This window comes from Eubalaena glacialis, chromosome 6 (genome assembly GCF_028564815.1).
Source record: "Eubalaena glacialis isolate mEubGla1 chromosome 6, mEubGla1.1.hap2.+ XY, whole genome shotgun sequence".
In the NCBI taxonomy this organism is placed as follows: Eukaryota; Metazoa; Chordata; class Mammalia; order Artiodactyla; family Balaenidae; genus Eubalaena; species Eubalaena glacialis.
The window spans coordinates 137969022-137976800 of NC_083721.1; positions in this window are offsets into that span (position 1 = coordinate 137969022).

Here is a 7779-nt window from a genome sequence, read left to right on the forward strand (position 1 = left end):
GCTAGTTTTCCCATTATGAAAGCTCCGTTGATGCGGCCCCGAAGCTACCTGAAAAGCACTGTTGTTACCGTGCTTTTACTTACAGCCGGCATGGTTCATAGAAGAAAATGAGTTTTTCGAAAGAAACCTTGTGCTTCCAGTTCCTAGTTGGAAGCTCACCCTGCTCTGCTCTATACCAAACGTGAAAGTCAATGTGAGCACTAGCCTCGAAGTAAGGCCCTGATTATCCTGGCAAAACGGGAGGCGTGCAGCAGCTCCATGAGGCCTTCATCGCTGTTCTGCTTTAGTTTCACGGTAGTAAGCTTTCCAACATTCCTAGGGACTTTGCTGAAGCAACCGTTTCGGTACCAGAACACTGCGTAGAGACAGTAAGCTCTGGTCCTGCGTGTATGCTGCGTGTCAACCTAGAAATTGGAGACTGATGGCATAAGGCTTCTTTTCCCATTATGAAAGCTCCGTTCATGCGGCCTCGAAGCTACCTGAAAAGCATTGTTGTTGCCGGGGTTTTCCTCACTGCCGGCATGGTTCTGAGAAGAAAATGAGTTTTCTCCTACGAAACCTTGGGTTTCCAGTTCCTTGTTGGAAGCTCACCCTGCTCTGCGCTATACCTAAAGTGAAAGTCAACGTGAGCCCAAGCTTCAAAGTAAGGCCCTGATTATCCTTGCAAAACGAGAGGCGTGCAGCAGATCCATGAGGCCTTCATCGTTGTTCTGCTTTAGTTTCAAGGTAGTAAGCTTTTCAACACTCCTAGGGGACTTGCTTCAGCACCCGTTTCAGTACCAGAACACTGCGTAGAACCAGGAAGCTCTGCTCCTGCGTGTATGCTGCGTGTCAACCTGGAAATTAGAGACTGATGGCACAAGGCTAGTTTTCCCATTATGAAAGCTCCGTTGATGCGGCCCTGAAGCTACCTGAAAAGCACTGTTGTTACCGTGCTTTTACTTACAGCCGGCATGGTTCATAGAAGAAAATGAGTTTTCTCGAAAGAAACCTTGTGCTTCCAGTTCCTAGTTGGAAGCTCACCCTGCTGTGCTCTATACCAAACGTGAAAGTCAATGTGAGCACTAGCCTCGAAGTAAGGCCCTGATTATCCTGGCAAAACGGGAGGCGTGCAGCAGCTCCATGAGGCCTTCATCGCTGTTCTGCTTTAGTTTCACGGTAGTAAGCTTTCCAACATTCCTAGGGACTTTGCTTAAGCAACCGTTTCGGTACCAGAACACTGCGTAGAGACAGTAAGCTCTGGTCCTGCGTGTATGCTGCGTGTCAACCTAGAAATTGGAGACTGATGGCATAAGGCTTCTTTTCCCATTATGAAAGCTCCGTTCATGCGGCCTCGAAGCTACCTGAAAAGCATTGTTGTTGCCGGGGTTTTCCTCACTGCCGGCATGGTTCTGAGAAGAAAATGAGTTTTCTCCTACGAAACCTTGGGTTTCCAGTTCCTTGTTGGAAGCTCACCCTGCTCTGCGCTATACCTAAAGTGAAAGTGAACGTGAGCCCAAGCTTCAAAGTAAGGCCCTGATTATCCTTGCAAAACGAGAGGCGTGCAGCAGATCCATGAGGCCTTCATCGTTGTTCTGCTTTAGTTTCAAGGTAGTAAGCTTTTCAACACTCCTAGGGGACTTGCTTCAGCACCCGTTTCAGTACCAGAACACTGCGTAGAACCAGGAATCTCTGCTCCTGCGTGTATGCTGCGTGTCAACCTAGATATTGGAGACTGATGGCATAAAGCTTCTTTTCCCATTATGAAAGCTCCGTTCATGCGGCCTCGAAGCTACCTGAAAAGCATGGTTGTTGCCGGGGTTTTCCTCACTGCCTGCATGGTTCTGAGAAGAAAATGAGTTTTCTCCTAAGAAACCTTGGGTTTCCAGTTCCTTGTTGGAAGCTCACCCTGCTCTGCTCGATACCTAATGTGAAAGTCAACGTGAGCCCAAGCTTCGAAGTAAGGCCCTGATTATCCTTGCAAAACGAGAGGCGTGCAGCAGCTCCATGAGGACTTCATCGTTGTTCTGCTTTAGTTTCAAGGTAGTAAGCTTTGCAACACTCGTAGGGGACTTGCTTCAGCACCCGTTTCAGTACCAGAACACTGCGTAGAACCAGAAAGCTCTGCTCCTGCGTGTATGCTGCGTGTCAACCTAGAAATTAGAGACTGATGGCACAAGGCTAGTTTTCCCACTATGAAAGCTCCGTTGATGCGGCCCCGAAGCTACCTGAAAAGCACTGTTGTTACCGTGCTTTTACTTACAGCCGGCATGGTTCATAGAAGAAAATGAGTTTTCTCGAAAGAAACCTTGTGCTTCCAGTTCCTAGTTGGAAGCTCACCCTGCTCTGCTCTATACCAAACGTGAAAGTCAATGTGAGCACTAGCCTCGAAGTAAGGCCCTGATTATCCTGGCAAAACGGGAGGCGTGCAGCAGCTCCATGAGGCCTTCATCGCTGTTCTGCTTTAGTTTCACGGTAGTAAGCTTTCCAACATTCCTAGGGACTTTGCTTAAGCAACCGTTTCGGTACCAGAACACTGCGTAGAGACAGTAAGCTCTGGTCCTGCGTGTATGCTGCGTGTCAACCTAGAAATTGGAGACTGATGGCATAAGGCTTCTTTTCCCATTATGAAAGCTCCGTTCATGCGGCCTCGAAGCTACCTGAAAAGCATTGTTGTTGCCGGGGTTTTCCTCACTGCCGGCATGGTTCTGAGAAGAAAATGAGTTTTCTCCTACGAAACCTTGGGTTTCCAGTTCCTTGTTGGAAGCTCACCCTGCTCTGCGCTATACCTAAAGTGAAAGTCAACGTGAGCCCAAGCTTCAAAGTAAGGCCCTGATTATCCTTGCAAAACGAGAGGCGTGCAGCAGATCCATGAGGCCTTCATCGTTGTTCTGCTTTAGTTTCAAGGTAGTAAGCTTTTCAACACTCCTAGGGGACTTGCTTCAGCACCCGTTTCAGTACCAGAACACTGCGTAGAACCAGGAAGCTCTGCTCCTGCGTGTATGCTGCGTGTCAACCTAGAAATTAGAGACTGATGGCACAAGGCTAGTTTTCCCATTATGAAAGCTCCGTTGATGCGGCCCCGAAGCTACCTGAAAAGCACTGTTGTTACCGTGCTTTTACTTACAGCCGGCATGGTTCATAGAAGAAAATGAGTTTTCTCGAAAGAAACCTTGTGCTTCCAGTTCCTAGTTGGAAGCTCACCCTGCTCTGCTCTATACCAAACGTGAAAGTCAATGTGAGCACTAGCCTCGAAGTAAGGCCCTGATTATCCTGGCAAAACGGGAGGCGTGCAGCAGCTCCATGAGGCCTTCATCGCTGTTCTGCTTTAGTTTCACGGTAGTAAGCTTTCCAACATTCCTAGGGACTTTGCTTAAGCAACCGTTTCGGTACCAGAACACTGCGTAGAGACAGTAAGCTCTGGTCCTGCGTGTATGCTGCGTGTCAACCTAGAAATTGGAGACTGATGGCATAAGGCTTCTTTTCCCATTATGAAAGCTCCGTTCATGCGGCCTCGAAGCTACCTGAAAAGCATTGTTGTTGCCTGGGTTTTCCTCACTGCCGGCATGGTTCTGAGAAGAAAATGAGTTTTCTCCTGAGAAACCTTGGGTTTCCAGTTCCTTGTTGGAAGCTCACCCTGCTCTGCTCGATACCTAATGTGAAAGTCAACGTGAGCCCAAGCTTCGAAGTAAGGCCCTGATTATCCTTGCAAAACGAGAGGCGTGCAGCAGCTCCATGAGGACTTCATCGTTGTTCTGCTTTAGTTTCAAGGTAGTAAGCTTTTCAACACTCCTAGGGGACTTGCTTCAGCACCCGTTTCAGTACCAGAACACTGCGTAGAACCAGGAAGCTCTGCTCCTGCGTGTATGCTGCGTGTCAACCTAGAAATTAGAGACTGATGGCACAAGGCTAGTTTTCCCATTATGAAAGCTCCGTTGATGCGGCCCCGAAGCTACCTGAAAAGCACTGTTGTTACCGTGCTTTTACTTACAGCCGGCATGGTTCATAGAAGAAAATGAGTTTTCTCGAAAGAAACCTTGTGCTTCCAGTTCCTAGTTGGAAGCTCACCCTGCTGTGCTCTATACCAAACGTGAAAGTCAATGTGAGCACTAGCCTCGAAGTAAGGCCCTGATTGTCCTGGCAAAACGGGAGGCGTGCAGCAGCTCCATGAGGCCTTCATCGCTGTTCTGCTTTAGTTTCACGGTAGTAAGCTTTCCAACATTCCTAGGGACATTGCTTAAGCAACCGTTTCGGTACCAGAACACTGCGTAGAGACAGTAAGCTCTGGTCCTGCGTGTATGCTGCGTGTCAACCTAGATATTGGAGACTGATGGCATAAAGCTTCTTTTCCCATTATGAAAGCTCCGTTCATGTGGCCTCGAAGCTACCTGAAAAGCATGGTTGTTGCCGGGGTTTTCCTCACTGCCGGCATGGTTCTGAGAAGAAAATGAGTTTTCTCCTAAGAAACCTTGGGTTTCCAGTTCCTTGTTGGAAGCTCACCCTGCTCTGCTCGATACCTAATGTGAAAGTCAACGTGAGCCCAAGCTTCGAAGTAAGGCCCTGATTATCCTTGCAAAACGAGAGGCGTGCAGCAGCTCCATGAGGACTTCATCGTTGTTCTGCTTTAGTTTCAAGGTAGTAAGCTTTGCAACACTCGTAGGGGACTTGCTTCAGCACCCGTTTCAGTACCAGAACACTGCGTAGAACCAGGAAGCTCTGCTCCTGCGTGTATGCTGCGTGTCAACCTAGAAATTAGAGACTGATGGCACAAGGCTAGTTTTCCCATTATGAAAGCTCCGTTGATGCGGCCCCGAAGCTACCTGAAAAGCACTGTTGTTACCGTGCTTTTACTTACAGCCGGCATGGTTCATAGAAGAAAATGAGTTTTCTCGAAAGAAACCTTGTGCTTCCAGTTCCTAGTTGGAAGCTCACCCTGCTCTGCTCTATACCAAACGTGAAAGTCAATGTGAGCACTAGCCTCGAAGTAAGGCCCTGATTATCCTGGCAAAACGGGAGGCGTGCAGCAGCTCCATGAGGCCTTCATCGCTGTTCTGCTTTAGTTTCACGGTAGTAAGCTTTCCAACATTCCTAGGGACTTTGCTTAAGCAACCGTTTCGGTACCAGAACACTGCGTAGAGACAGTAAGCTCTGGTCCTGCGTGTATGCTGCGTGTCAACCTAGAAATTGGAGACTGATGGCATAAGGCTTCTTTTCCCATTATGAAAGCTCCGTTCATGCGGCCTCGAAGCTACCTGAAAAGCATTGTTGTTGCCGGGGTTTTCCTCACTGCCGGCATGGTTCTGAGAAGAAAATGAGTTTTCTCCTACAAAACCTTGGGTTTCCAGTTCCTTGTTGGAAGCTCACCCTGCTCTGCGCTATACCTAAAGTGAAAGTGAACGTGAGCCCAAGCTTCAAAGTAAGGCCCTGATTATCCTTGCAAAACGAGAGGCGTGCAGCAGATCCATGAGGCCTTCATCGTTGTTCTGCTTTAGTTTCAAGGTAGTAAGCTTTTCAACACTCCTAGAGGACTTGCTTCAGCACCCGTTTCAGTACCAGAACACTGCGTAGAACCAGGAAGCTCTGCTCCTGCGTGTATGCTGCGTGTCAACCTGGAAATTAGAGACTGATGGCACAAGGCTAGTTTTCCCATTATGAAAGCTCCATTGATGCGGCCCTGAAGCTACCTGAAAAGCACTGTTGTTACCGTGCTTTTACTTACAGCCGGCATGGTTCATAGAAGAAAATGAGTTTTCTCGAAAGAAACCTTGTGCTTCCAGTTCCTAGTTGGAAGCTCACCCTGCTCTGCTCTATACCAAACATGAAAGTCAATGTGAGCACTAGCCTCGAAGTAAAACCCTGATTATCCTGGCAAAACGGGAGGCGTGCAGCTGCTCCATGAGGCCTTCATCGCTGTTCTGCTTTAGTTTCACGGTAGTAAGCTTTCCAACATTCCTAGGGACTTTGCTTAAGCAACCGTTTCGGTACCAGAACACTGCGTAGAGACAGTAAGCTCTGGTCCTGCGTGTATGCTGCGTGTCAACCTAGAAATTGGAGACTGATGGCATAAGGCTTCTTTTCCCATTATGAAAGCTCCGTTCATGCGGCCTCGAAGCTACCTGAAAAGCATTGTTGTTGCCGGGGTTTTCCTCACTGCCGGCATGGTTCTGAGAAGAAAATGAGTTTTCTCCTACGAAACCTTGGGTTTCCAGTTCCTTGTTGGAAGCTCACCCTGCTCTGCGCTATACCTAAAGTGAAAGTGAACGTGAGCCCAAGCTTCAAAGAAAGGCCCTGATTATCCTTGCAAAACGAGAGGCGTGCAGCAGATCCATGAGGCCTTCATCGTTGTTCTGCTTTAGTTTCAAGGTAGTAAGCTTTTCAACACTCCTAGGGGACTTGCTTCAGCACCCGTTTCAGTACCAGAACACTGCGTAGAACCAGGAAGCTCTGCTCCTGCGTGTATGCTGCGTGTCAACCTGGAAATTAGAGACTGATGGCACAAGGCTAGTTTTCCCATTATGAAAGCTCCGTTGATGCGGCCCCGAAGCTACCTGAAAAGCACTGTTGTTACCGTGCTTTTACTTACAGCCGGCATGGTTCATAGAAGAAAATGAGTTTTCTCGAAAGAAACCTTGTGCTTCCAGTTCCTAGTTGGAAGCTCACCCTGCTCTGCTCTATACCAAACGTGAAAGTCAATGTGAGCACTAGCCTCGAAGTAAGGCCCTGATTATCCTGGCAAAACGGGAGGCGTGCAGCAGCTCCATGAGGCCTTCATCGCTGTTCTGCTTTAGTTTCACGGTAGTAAGCTTTCCAACATTCCTAGGGACTTTGCTTAAGCAACCGTTTCGGTACCAGAACACTGCGTAGAGACAGTAAGCTCTGGTCCTGCGTGTATGCTGCGTGTCAACCTAGAAATTGGAGACTGATGGCATAAGGCTTCTTTTCCCATTATGAAAGCTCCGTTCATGCGGCCTCGAAGCTACCTGAAAAGCATTGTTGTTGCCTGGGTTTTCCTCACTGCCGGCATGGTTCTGAGAAGAAAATGAGTTTTCTCCTGAGAAACCTTGGGTTTCCAGTTCCTTGTTGGAAGCTCACCCTGCTCTGCTCGATACCTAATGTGAAAGTCAACGTGAGCCCAAGCTTCGAAGTAAGGCCCTGATTATCCTTGCAAAACGAGAGGCGTGCAGCAGCTCCATGAGGACTTCATCGTTGTTCTGCTTTAGTTTCAAGGTAGTAAGCTTTTCAACACTCCTAGGGGACTTGCTTCAGCACCCGTTTCAGTACCAGAACACTGCGTAGAACCAGGAAGCTCTGCTCCTGCGTGTATGCTGCGTGTCAACCTAGAAATTAGAGACTGATGGCACAAGGCTAGTTTTCCCATTATGAAAGCTCCGTTGATGCGGCCCCGAAGCTACCTGAAAAGCACTGTTGTTACCGTGCTTTTACTTACAGCCGGCATGGTTCATAGAAGAAAATGAGTTTTCTCGAAAGAAACCTTGTGCTTCCAGTTCCTAGTTGGAAGCTCACCCTGCTGTGCTCTATACCAAACGTGAAAGTCAATGTGAGCACTAGCCTCGAAGTAAGGCCCTGATTGTCCTGGCAAAACGGGAGGCGTGCAGCAGCTCCATGAGGCCTTCATCGCTGTTCTGCTTTAGTTTCACGGTAGTAAGCTTTCCAACATTCCTAGGGACATTGCTTAAGCAACCGTTTCGGTACCAGAACACTGCGTAGAGACAGTAAGCTCTGGTCCTGCGTGTATGCTGCGTGTCAACCTAGATATTGGAGACTGATGGCATAAAGCTT